The sequence below is a fragment of the Thermobia domestica genome, chromosome 12 (assembly GCF_964235325.1).
Source record: "Thermobia domestica chromosome 12, izTheDome1.hap1.1, whole genome shotgun sequence".
Lineage (NCBI taxonomy): Eukaryota > Metazoa > Arthropoda > Insecta > Zygentoma > Lepismatidae > Thermobia > Thermobia domestica.
The window spans coordinates 94,592,449-94,605,298 of NC_137465.1; positions in this window are offsets into that span (position 1 = coordinate 94,592,449).

The window sequence follows — 12,850 nt, forward strand, 5'->3', positions numbered from 1 at the left end:
ACAACATTCGTTGCATTTATTTCCCTTCCATACATGCTGTCGGCCATTTGAAACCGAAACTGTACTTCATGTCAAAAAATGAACTCCTCGTTTGAATTTAATACTAGTTCAATTGAGGTTCGGACTGTTCTAGCAGAGAAATCGCGCCTTCTTCTCCATAACACATACACAGACTTGTTTGTACTGTCACTGCTGTCTATGTATAGCCCGATAAAATCCGTGGGGCGCGCATTGGATAACACATGTTCCAACACAAAATCAATTAAACTTTCAATAAATGCTCTGAATTCTTAATGATTCTTTCATTATCTACAGCTCTAACGGCAATTTCATGGCCCGTAAGATGAAACATACGAAACCTTTTTCTGCTCTCTCTAACAACTTGGAAGTTACTATTTCTCTGATTTTGTCTGTCATTACTATTATTATTATTATTATTATTATTATTATTATTATTATTATTATTACTGTTACCACCACTAATAATACTACTAACACAACTTGCACTATTACTATTTTTCTACCATATTCTACCAAAGCTGGATCAGGGGCGTATGACGGGCCAGGATGAGGATCAGATCGGTTCCCATAGTCATGATTATCCTGTACACAATATTCAGGAAGGGGTTGTATACAGGATTTTGTCCCTGGGCCTCTTGCGTGAGTCTAACCACAGCTACGTCCAAATTTTCAACAAATCTCATTTCTTCTTCAGCAGAATTTACATTGTTCAATGTAGATTTACGAATCTAAAAATGCTAAATCATCATTAGTTAATTTATTTATATTATTAGTCAAGTTACGATTTTCTTGAGGGATCACAACTACGGAGGCTTCAGATGGGATTCAGCTTTGTTGTGAAGCAAACTGCGTCTCAAAGTTTGACAGCTCCGTATCCCTTATTCTGTCTACTTGACCTTCCCCACAAGAAAATAAATACACAAATTTCCTGTGTGCCTGATCGTAAGTTTCATATATATGGAAAAATCCGTAAACAAACAAGTCGAGCACAGCAGTACTGGATACACAGTATGCAAGAGTAATATGTCATTACCTTCAAAGACGCGAAGGGCGTGTAGTAGTGCATCGCATCTCTCCGATCCCCGATGTCGCAGTCGTTGCAGCTGAATTGTGGCTTTTCAACGCTGAAAACTCGGATAGTCGTTCAGACCGCACACCAATTCTTGGACGTAGATCTCATCAATCACGTTTTCTTCAGCTGGGCAGAAAAATCTATGTAAAACAGGCAAAAGAGAATAAACGATTTTGTGTTATCAAGCTCACTTTACTAATGATGTTTTAAAAAGAGATTAATGACTTATTTTCAAGCTGGAGTTAAATATTGTGTGACAACAAAAGCAATCGATTATTTTCAAACAACAGTTAAATATTGTATAAAAGAAAGATTAATTAGTTATTTTCAAGTTTCAGTTATATCATAATAATATAAGTAAACGACGAAGACAGCAATCAAATTACTTTATGCAGAGGAATGACCAATTCAAAAAAGAGAACAATCACTTATTTTCAAGCTGGAGTTAAATATTGTGTGTGACAACAAAAGCAATCGATTACTTTCAAACAGCAGTTAAATATTTTGTAAAAGAAAGATTAGTTAGTTACTTTCAAGTTTTAGTTATCTAATAATAATAATAATAATATAAATAAACGAGAAAGGCACAGATCAAATTACGTTATGCAGAAGAATGACTACAATTTAAAAATGATACTCTCTCTGTTCCTTAATACAAGCCAAGGAAAAGTGCTAATTGTATGATTTCTTTTTTAAGGATAGAGTAACAACAAGAAATATAAAATACACACATTGTAACTTCTAGTTAATCTCTGGTAAATCTATAAAACAGCATAATGACACACCCACAGAGGTTGTCCTGCCGCTCAGCAAACAGCAAAGTAATAGGCCCTACTTTAAAAACTGGATTTTTTCCCGCTACTGCAGGTTCCACTTCAGAATCAGCAAGGAATTATGCACTGTAATATAATAACTGTTGATCTCAATAAAAAATATTAACTCGTTTAAAATTCTGCTATAATATTTTTATTTAAAAACAACTGCTTATAAGGCAGACGAAACTCCTATTTGATCTTTAACGTGAGACGGCGTAAATGAAAATTATATCAAAACCGGATAAATAGCTATTATATCACCTCGTATCATGTATACCGACATATCCCATCATGTACGCCGACACTGATACTAGTCGCGACACTTGGTGTCAAATTTTTGAACTACTGTTCAGTTTACTGTCAGATGCTGTTCACGCCGACTTTTCGTGCGTGTAATTCCCATGCTAAGATATGTAAATTTATTTTGTGATATGCAACTTTATTATTATAAATAAATGACCATTTTTTAATTATTGTAAATAAATAAAGATTTTAAACAATTATGCAGATTTAATAATGAATGGGCCTTGGTCAATTACGGGGTGGAGTGACCTCTGGCACATATATTGAGCTTCTTTCGGCAAGCAAATCAGCAAATAATTATTTTCTATAAGACTTTCCTAAAAACTCTAGGTAATTAGTATGCTCACAGTGCGTGTTCGAATAATTATGAACTTTTAGTATTAGACCCCTGCCAGCAAAAATTTTACTTTGTTCACACTTATTTTTAACAATGAGTATACTTGGCATATGATCCGACATATATGCTGAGGATCGTATGCAAGCAATCCGTAAATAATTAGTATTTTCGATCTGACTTTCCTAGAAAAAGTGGCAGAAAGCCCCCGAACTCGCACCTTCAAATCAGGCGCCCCAACAAAACCATGTATCCATCGCGTTTTCTATGGTAAAAGTTCTGTTGACTTTTACCGGTTCACACTTACTTTTAATAAGGAGCTCTTATAACGTTCACTCTGAAAGTGCTCATCGAGTAAAATTTACGAGAAAATAAAAGATACAAAAGAAAACAAATACAAGCTCCTATGCAGTGCGTCTTTGGCGTTACAACCTAAGTTCAAACCTGGGCAAGAACATCTGTCCAGAAAATCGGTTTCTGGTGGTAACGGGGCACATTAAAACTCCAGCAATAATCCGTATTTTTTCCGCCTTATAGCGCAAAAACTCGTCTGATTAATGTACGCAACTTCGAAACCCAGATTAGGCCCGGTACAGTACCGTATGCAACCGCGTGGTGTCCCGCTTGAAAAACCCGCGTGCAGTAACTCATATAGTACACACCTCTGACTTGAAATAACCATGGTTCAAATCTTAATGGACAAAAATGATGCGATTTAGATCCCTCTCCGGACATGCTGGGCTTATACAGTTCGGATTTTTTTTAAAATCGCTACAAACAAAGTCTTGTGAGGATATAACTTCCTTAACTATATAATTAGCTATTAACTACTAAAGATTGACCAATAAAAAGTATAGGTCTACGTCTCATATACCCATGTTGTTGAATAATAATTCAACTCCTTTTTCCTAAATTCTCCCCATTACTTTTTCATAAAAGGTAAAGTTTTTCTTAACGCTTTTCATAGAACTTAGCTCAAAACTCAACAAGCTAGCTTTATACCAAACGTTTACTGTGACAGTGATATTTCCCGGACTTCTCCAATTTCATCCCGCTTTCTTTACTCCATTATTTCATTCATTTCTCAAACATTGTAAAATAGCTCTTAACATCTTTTTACAAAACCTAGCTGAACAACTCAACAAAGTAAGCTTATAGTACACAATGTGTTTGTCCCTGTGGTTTTTTCCCGGGGATTCTCCCATTTCCTGCCGCTTTTCATTTTACTATTTTTCAAACATAGTGTCTTATTACAGCAGAAGTTTATGTTATGTTGGTTTTCAGCAAGCTATTCTTACACTAATAATTACATTATGTTCTTGGGTTTTCTTGGGGGTTCTTCCGTTTCCTTCGACATTCGCATTCCTCCATTGCCTTTTTCAGCAATTTGCACTCCATCTTAATTTATTATCTTACAAAAAGAAGGCTATAAAATAACAAAGCATATAAAGAGAGTGAGAGATTGAAGAATTCTAAGACGTAGAAGAAGAGACAAACTTAAAAAACAAATTACAAAAAAAATCAACACACACACTGTATACACAGTTTAATATCAGAATATAATTAAAAAGGGGAAGAAACCAGGGTTTATAAATCTTTTATTTAAAACATTCGGGGGTCATTCATCTTGCATTACTGAACATTTTCTCTGCTGAAATCTACAGACAACGTCAAACTTTTCAGTGCAAATAAAAAATTATATTTTACAACTTTTCTGGACGAAAAATTTTCAAAATGAAATCTACATAGTTTCTGGGATATTGCAGACATAGGTTGTAATTTTCATCTGGATTTCATGTTCAGCTTGTATGATAAAATTTCATTCTAATGTATAGTCATTTAATTGTGTTGATAGTATCAAATTTCTTAATGTGTTCTCAAATCATTGTTTTTCATCTGCTTTTCAACGACAATTTTCCAAGTAGTGGCAATCAATTATCTCTGTCTATCAAAAGTTGGTCACGTAGGTCAGTCACCCAAATACTTAATTTCGACTACCCCTTCAGTCTCGCATCGTCCAGTTAATTCACACAGACAGGCTGTTCAGAACTGCAAAGAGGGAAAAGGGGAGGGTGGGTGCATACTATTGCCAGCAAGACTATGTTCTCACTCGTACAACAGAAAGTTGCTTCCTCCTCCTCCCTTCACCCCTAGAACGCATCATAGTACTAGCTCAATCACATAGATACTTGCTTTTTTCCGTCTCAGACAGGTCATTCACATGCTGTATGCACAAGGAACCACCGTAAGCGCGAGCCAGGGGGAAAGTTCATAAGTATTTTCCTCTAACAGAGAATCCAGCACGGTCATTACCACTATGAGGTGGATGGCTGTGACTTCACTTGCGTAAACACTTTCACTCTCTGACAAGAGAAAGCTTACTGCTAGTTTCATTCAGTGCTGTGAAGCCGTGAGAGATGCATGTATTTGAAGACTGCTCCGCACCATGCTACAACTTTTAATATGTTCACACATAAATTTACCAACGAGTATGTTACAATACGATTCGTCAATATACAAGTTGCAAAAGCAAACGATCCAATGATATAAATGAATGAATAGAAATTTTCCTTCCTTCCTCCACTACATCACACAAGTTCGTGCATTTTAGTATAATCACATAGGGGGTCCCGGGTTTGATTCCCATTTTTAGCTCACTCGCTCAATTTTTACCGGTTCACACTCATTGAGTGTTCGAGTAAATTATTATGAGGTGGTTAAAATGTTTGTAATGCCATGGTTAAGCGCTTACTGTACACATCTTTGGCGTGGAACTTCCGGGTTCAATTCCTGTTGAGATCTCCCTTCGATATCCTGTTAGTGTGCAGGGCTTTCCCACAGGGGAGTCCTGGAAGGGGCATACACAAGGGCACTCTTCTGACAACCATTTTTATTACATTACAATCAGTTTTAATAACGAGTATACTATGCATACTATCTGTAAAAATAAAAAACAGGGGCAGGGTCCTAAATCCATTGGAGGGGTCCATTTTAACTAGTTTTTTTTTAAACGTTCACTAATAGTGTTCTGAATTTTCAAATGTAAATGATCTAATTTAAAATAAATAATACTAATAAAATAAAAAAACAGGGGCACTCTTCAGGGCTCATTCTCAAGCCAGGGTTCTTCTGGGGACATATTTTTATACTGTACCTAGTATCGAACCTGGGAAGTCAAGGAACAACGATTTTGTTAGGGGCCAAGGGCTATAGGAGGTCCCTACACAGGGACACTCTTCAGAAACCCTTTTCAAGCCAGGGTCCATGGTACTGCATGGACACGCCGAGCATCAAGGGTCATTCACTTCTCATAAATGTCATTCAACTTTTCCAGGAAACACTCAGACCTACTTTCTTCTCATGTAGTAATTAAGATGACAGCGCTTTCTATACATTCTAAAACAAGATCAAACCATTAAAAGTAACACATTCTGCAATAGGCGGTATCGTCTGATGTTGAGAAACCTACATCATTCTATTGGGGTTCAGCTGCGCAGGTCATGTAGCAAGAATGGAAGGAAGTAGGAATGCTTTCAAAGATTTTACTGGTAATCAATCGAAAAATGATCATTAGCAGGACCTATGCGCAGATGGGAGCACAATAGTAAGATGGATCGCATGGAAATAGGAATACAAATTAGAAACTAGATCCAATTGACTAAAGACAGAAGTCAATGGAGTGCTTTCGTGAACGCGGCATTCAACTTAGGGGTTCCATAGGCCACGTGGTTATTTAGTTACTCATTTATTTCAAGAGCTTTTCTTCCAAAGAGCATTTCCACTTTTGTTCGTAATAATTCAATTTTCAACGATTTTTGAATATTTGTGATGAGCTCTGTTGGATTATTCAACACGGTATATATATATATATATATATTTGTTGTAGAAATCACAATGTAACTTTAGTCGTTTTTATCTCATCCATGTTGTTTATTTACTTCTGTGCTTTTTATTCAAAAGGGATCTTTCACCCTTTGGTGATCCCATGGTACAATCTGTACCATACGGGGTGTTTCATGGTACATTGCGTTATAACTCTCCTATTTGAGCTTTTTTTTTTTTGAAGTCCAGAGGCATTCTAGAAGACCTTACGTATGGTTTCACACCTTCCTGCTTCGAGACATAGGAGGTGATGACGTCATAATTCTAAAATATATATTTTCTTTTAATATTGCGGGGCCGGTCTATGTTCATTATCTTTGGCGGGCTTATTTTTGCAGGTAGAAGATTGAAATTTTGCACAAACATTCAGTCCAGCCAGTAGTATTTACCAGATTTTTTTTCAGATTTCTGCGTTAAAACAGGGGGATCCAGAGGGGCAAAACGTTGAAAAAAGGGATATTTTTACCAAAAAATCCCTTTCTTCGCGATTTTCCCACCTTAGATACATGATGCAGACACGTGAGTCATACCGTCTGAAAGGCAGTTCTATTCTGAAGAGAATGATGGGCGAAACATGACCTAGGGTAATTAGGGATGTCTCAGGGAATTTTTATCAAAATATACTTCTGTATAGGGGAATTTTGGACATTTTCGGTACTATTTTTTGCGGGCTTATTTTTGCACCTAGAAGATTGAAATTGTGCACAAACATTCAGTCCACCGAGTAGTATTTACCAGATTTTTTACGTACTTCTGTGTTAAAACAGGGAGGTACAGAGGTGCTAAACGTTGAAAAAGGGAACTTTTTAACCAAAAAATCCCTTTCACTTGATTTTCCTGCCTTAGATACGTGATGGAGTGCGGTGACTCATACCGTCTGAAAGGCAGTTCCATTCTGAAGAGAATGATGGGCGAAACATGACCTAGGGTAGTTAGCGATGTCTCAGGGAATGTTCAAAATTTCCCTCTGTATACGGGAATATGGGACATTGTCGGTATATATATTTTTGGCGGGCTTACTTTTGCACCTGGAAAATTGGAATTGTGCATAAACATTCTGCCCACCTAGTAGTATTTATCTGATTTTTTTTAGATCTCTGCTTTAAAACAGCGGGGTCTAGAGGGGCTAAAAGTTGAAAAAAAGGATATTTAGACTCAATCTCTTTTTTCGGGATTTTCCCGCCTTAGATACATGATGGAGACACGTGAGTCATACCGACTGAAAGACAGTTCTAAGCTGAAGAGAATGATTGGCGAAACATGACCCTAGGGTAATTAGGGATGTCTCAGGAAATATTTTACCTGAGATCATGGAGTTTTACGGTAATTTGCGGCATGGTGGGAATTTCTGATAAAATTTCTCCCGTCCTTAGTATTCAAGGTAGAAACTTGAAATTTGGCACACACATTTTGTATATGAAGTACTATTTATCAGATTTTTTTTCAGATGGCTTCGTTCACACAGGGCCCCTCCAGACCCAGACAGCATGTTTGCTTGCCGCAAGCTTGCCTATCGCTTTTATTTGATTTTATTTCGCTTTGGCTTATACACAAAAGCTTATTTCTGCTTAGCGCAAGCCGTAGTGCGGGCAACCCACGCTTCGCTTGCGAGACGCTTTTCTTTAGATTGAAGTAAAAAGCCAGCGCGCGTTCGATTTTCAGTTGTTCTCAAAATCCACGTGACGCTGACCTCCTTACTTTCGGCGATAAGGTAGTGTTCGCGTTGTTAGTGTCTTGTTAGCATTCAGCTTGAATAAAGGACAAACTTAATTATTTTTTTAATTGTTCCGTCTAGTACTCTAGTTCCACGTACCTATAATATCGCTCTTTATTTCCTCATATTTCGGTAACTATGAGGCATAACGAATTGTAGTATTTATGTATAAAGCATAAATGTGAACATAGATGGCAGCAGATTTGAGCCTACTTATTTCGCGAAAGAATACAGAACTGTTGCATATATTTTAATATAAACTTCAAGTTTAACTTAAAGTTTACTATAAACTTTATCTGAACGCTGTGTTTAAAGTATAAACATTTTTCTGCGTTTTTATATAAAAAGGTAGAAATTTCAAGTACTCGCGGCTAATATAGCAACATGTTAGATATTTGCAAGAAGCAACGGCGCGTTGCGTGCATCTTTCGTCGAACCTAGCTCCTCTTGTAGCAGTTACTGTACTATGCTGTGATCAAGTATAGCAAACGTACTTGTGAGACCAGTACAGATACCCTACTTAGGAGTCTGACAGAAGGTTTTCATCTTCTGGAGGGTATTAAGTTACGATTTTGAAGGTCATTGTTTTTATACTCTGACCAACTTCTTGTCGCTTTGCGACACAGGTTGCTCTTTTTGGATCTCGAACTTTGCATACGACTTAGGCCATGCATAACGGACTTCCTCGGACAGTATCTCAACGTTCATCTACTTCTGCTAAATTTTCCAAAAATGTCTCTTCACCTCCATCTCGTTCTCGCTCACCAAAACGAACTAGAACATCTAGTACCAAAGAGATGCACGTTCTCGCTCACGCTCGCCATTACGAATCCCATCTGAAACTGATCTTCATGACACATCTATGGATTACACTGCAACAGAAACTTCTGCTACTCCGTCTGCCTCTGTCAATCCTCAACAGCCAACTCTTTATAACTTTCTGCTAACTAATTTCGACACTAAGTTCAAGACTCCAAAACACATCTTCCAGCAACTTATAAAATGTGTTCCACGTGTAGAAATCAGTGAGATTATCTTCCGAAATAATGGAGTTATTTTGAAATCCTTTAACCCAGATTTCCATCGCCATGTCAGGAACAAAGCAACTTTTGAAATTTTTGGCAAAGACGCCACTATAACGCAACTCCAACCAAGACAAAACAAACAACCTCAGCCTCCTCGAAAGCCTCCGATGCTATCAGTAGTCATCAAGGGCGTTGACCCTGAATATACAGACACTGAAATCGAGGAAGAACTCAAAGCGGAACAAGTCCATAAATGTATTCGAATCCGGAATGACAGGGGACCCACCTACCTAGTACGTGTATTAACTCCTGAACAATCTGTTGTCGATCACCTGCTTCTTACAGGAGCGTACATTTACAGACGAAGACACAAGGTTGAACCTTCAAAAACTCCTGCACCACAGCCTATACGTTGTGAACGGCGCCAAACTTACAATCAGCATTTGACCAAAGATTGTAAAAACTCTTTGATTTGTAGCTACTGCACACAAGCCCATGCTACTCGGGACTGTCCCAATGGAAATACCAATCCCAAGTGCAACACATGCTCTGCACAACATCCTACTTACAGTTCAAAGTGTAAGGTTAAACCTTCAGTTGATCCTACTCAACCAGAGCTTACTGTACCAATCAGAACGTCTGATCGTCCAACGCCACCAAATAACTCATTAACTCACCCTGTTACAATTGAAGATATGATACGTTTCTTTACAGTAACAACCCAAAACATTCATCCCTTTCTGCGTACTCATATTCTTAACCAAGTCATACTTACAACTAAGCAACTATACAACATTCAACTTTATGCTACATATTCTGGTCAACATGTTCACTTTCAACTCCATCCCGTTTCAACACCTGTCTAAAATTATACATATCATCATGGATTTATCATTTCTGTTTTTGAACATTCGTTCCTTCAACACTCGCAAGGTACTACTCCACACTCTACTGTTGGAAGAAAATATACACGCCTTTGCCTTGAACGAAACATATCTTTTGCCGCATCAACATGTGCATTATCAGCCATATACTATTTCTCTTTGCGATGGCCCACCTGGAGATCGAGCAAATGGCGGAACTTTAATAGGAATTCGAAGCAGACTACCTCAACGCACGATCACGCATCACTTTCAGGCCCCTCTTCCGGAGCACAACATCACTCTGATCTATTTTTCTTCACGTACTATTGCCTTTGCTACTATATATGTTAGACCCAATGTTCAAATTCCCTTGACATTCTTCCAATACATGGACACCTCGTTTCGTCATTATATTATTATGACTGATCTCAATCTATCTAGTCGCACTCTTACGCAACGACGGAACTTCTATCCATTTCTTATGCTGCACACAAATGCCGAACTATGCGCATTACCAAGACATACCCGGCCTTCCTCAAATACAACACCTGACGCAGTCATTGTTTCCTCTACATTACAACCATTCGTAAATTGTCATGTTCTATCTTCCATCGGTAGTGACCATGACCCAGTTAAATTGACATTACATTTTCCAAACCACCGTCAAGCTCCTGACACTTCACCACGTACCGTTCTCTGTTATGATCGTGCCGACTGGAACAAATATCGAGAAGATTTGACTACTACCTTATCTAACGTGCCTACTCCAGTACATCACTCTGACTTACATAACACGCTTGATACACTTACTACTGCTATACAACATAGTAGCCATCAACATATACCCACGATTAAATCTAATTATACTCGACCCGCACTTCCTCCTCAATATCGCACACTAGTTGCTCTTGCACGGCAGGCATACCATGAATATCTTCGCACACGTGATCCAGGGCTTTTACAACTATAGCGCCAATATTTACGGCAAGTTCATAATTATATCATCGCCTATAAAAGACGCAAGTGGATCCAAACAGTTAACCATCTTGATCAAGAACATAATCCTACCAAATTCTGGAATGCCTTTCATAGACTCTGTGGGACACGCTCTTCTCTCTCTTACCCTCTCATCGTCAACCAGACCTCAGTACAAACTGATACAGAGAAGGCTAATGTGTTTGCTCAATCACTTCAAAGCATTTTTACGCCACCACTCATCACCTATACTCCTGAACGTTTACGCACTAGAATAAGCAACGTAAGAGATCCGCATCAATCACAACTTCGTATTAGTTCTAGTCACGAATTAGACTCGAATAATCCTCTTACTCGTCCAATTACACCTTTGGAGATTACCGCAGTCTTAGCCAATAAGAAGAATACAGCTCCAGGGTTTGACGGTGTCACTTACCGCCATATTAAAGAGGCTCCACTGGTGGTTCTGCTACTACTGTCCGCTATTTATAACCTTATACTTCGAACAGGTGATTATCCGGCTTCCTGGAAAACTTCAAAAGTCTTAATGTTTCTGAAACCGCATGAAGATAACACCAAGGCAGAGTCATACCGTCCAATACAACTCACGTCTACACTGGGAAAGATCCTCGAACGCATCTTCCTCTACACCAAACTGGTTTTCGTCCTAAATGCAGTCTCAATGATAATCTACTCAAACTTACCACTATTCTTACCAACCACTTCAATAGCATCCAACCTTCCTGTTTATTATTATTTGACTTAGAGAAGGCTTTCGATTCAGTTTGGCACGATGGATTAATTTACAAACTTCATCTTCTACGATTACCATTCGCATATATCAGACTAATTTATCACTACCTCACCAATCGCATAGTATATGTCTGCATTAATTCATCTTTATCATTTCCTATTTTTCCGCTTAGTGGTGTACCCCAAGGGTGGATTTCCTATTTATCTCCACTGCTATATATAATATATGTTCGAGATTTGCCTGTTCCTCCTGATCCTATCTACACCTTTACCTTTGCAGATGATACTGCTTATCTTGCCTGTGGAAAATCTATTCAGCATATCAATAGTATACTTCAAGAGGCAATAAATAAGTTCTGTGACTGGTGTGATACTTGGCGACTCCGAATCAACTCCACTAAAACACAGGCACTTGTCATCATACCACCAGGACGTACCAGTAGGGTCCGACGCAATAGATCTCTCTTACATCTTACTATAGCTGGCACACGCATTTCCGTCACCCGTACAGCGAGATATTTGGGTATTATCTTTGATGACCATCTTTCATGGCGTGGACACCTTCAGCATCTTATAAGTCTAGCGCAAAATAAACTAAACCTGTTGAAGAGATTAGTCGGAACTTCCTGGGGCCTTCATCAAGAGACTGTGTTAAACACTTACAAAGTCTTCTTGCGACCATCCATACTCCATGGACACATCGCATGGCTTAATGCCAGTAACAAATTCTACACTCGCCTCCAGATCATTGAAAGACATGCACTACGCCTTGCATATCGTATCAAACTGCCTAGCCCTACCCGGCTACTCTATGAGCGTATTCCATTTCCACATATTCTTCTTCATCTAGAAAAACTGCGTACCAGGTACATCACTACCCGTTGGACTCAAGGCCATCCCATCCTTCGCAGTTGTATACGCATCGATGCAGATCAAGATGTTCCACCCCGTCTACAATCTACACCACTCCAGCACTTAGTTACACTGTACCTTCTCACACATCCTGACGAACAAATAGACGAATTTCTATTAGCATATCAACCACCAGACTTATCACCAAACATTTATCCATCTTTTGCACTTTAATTCGCAC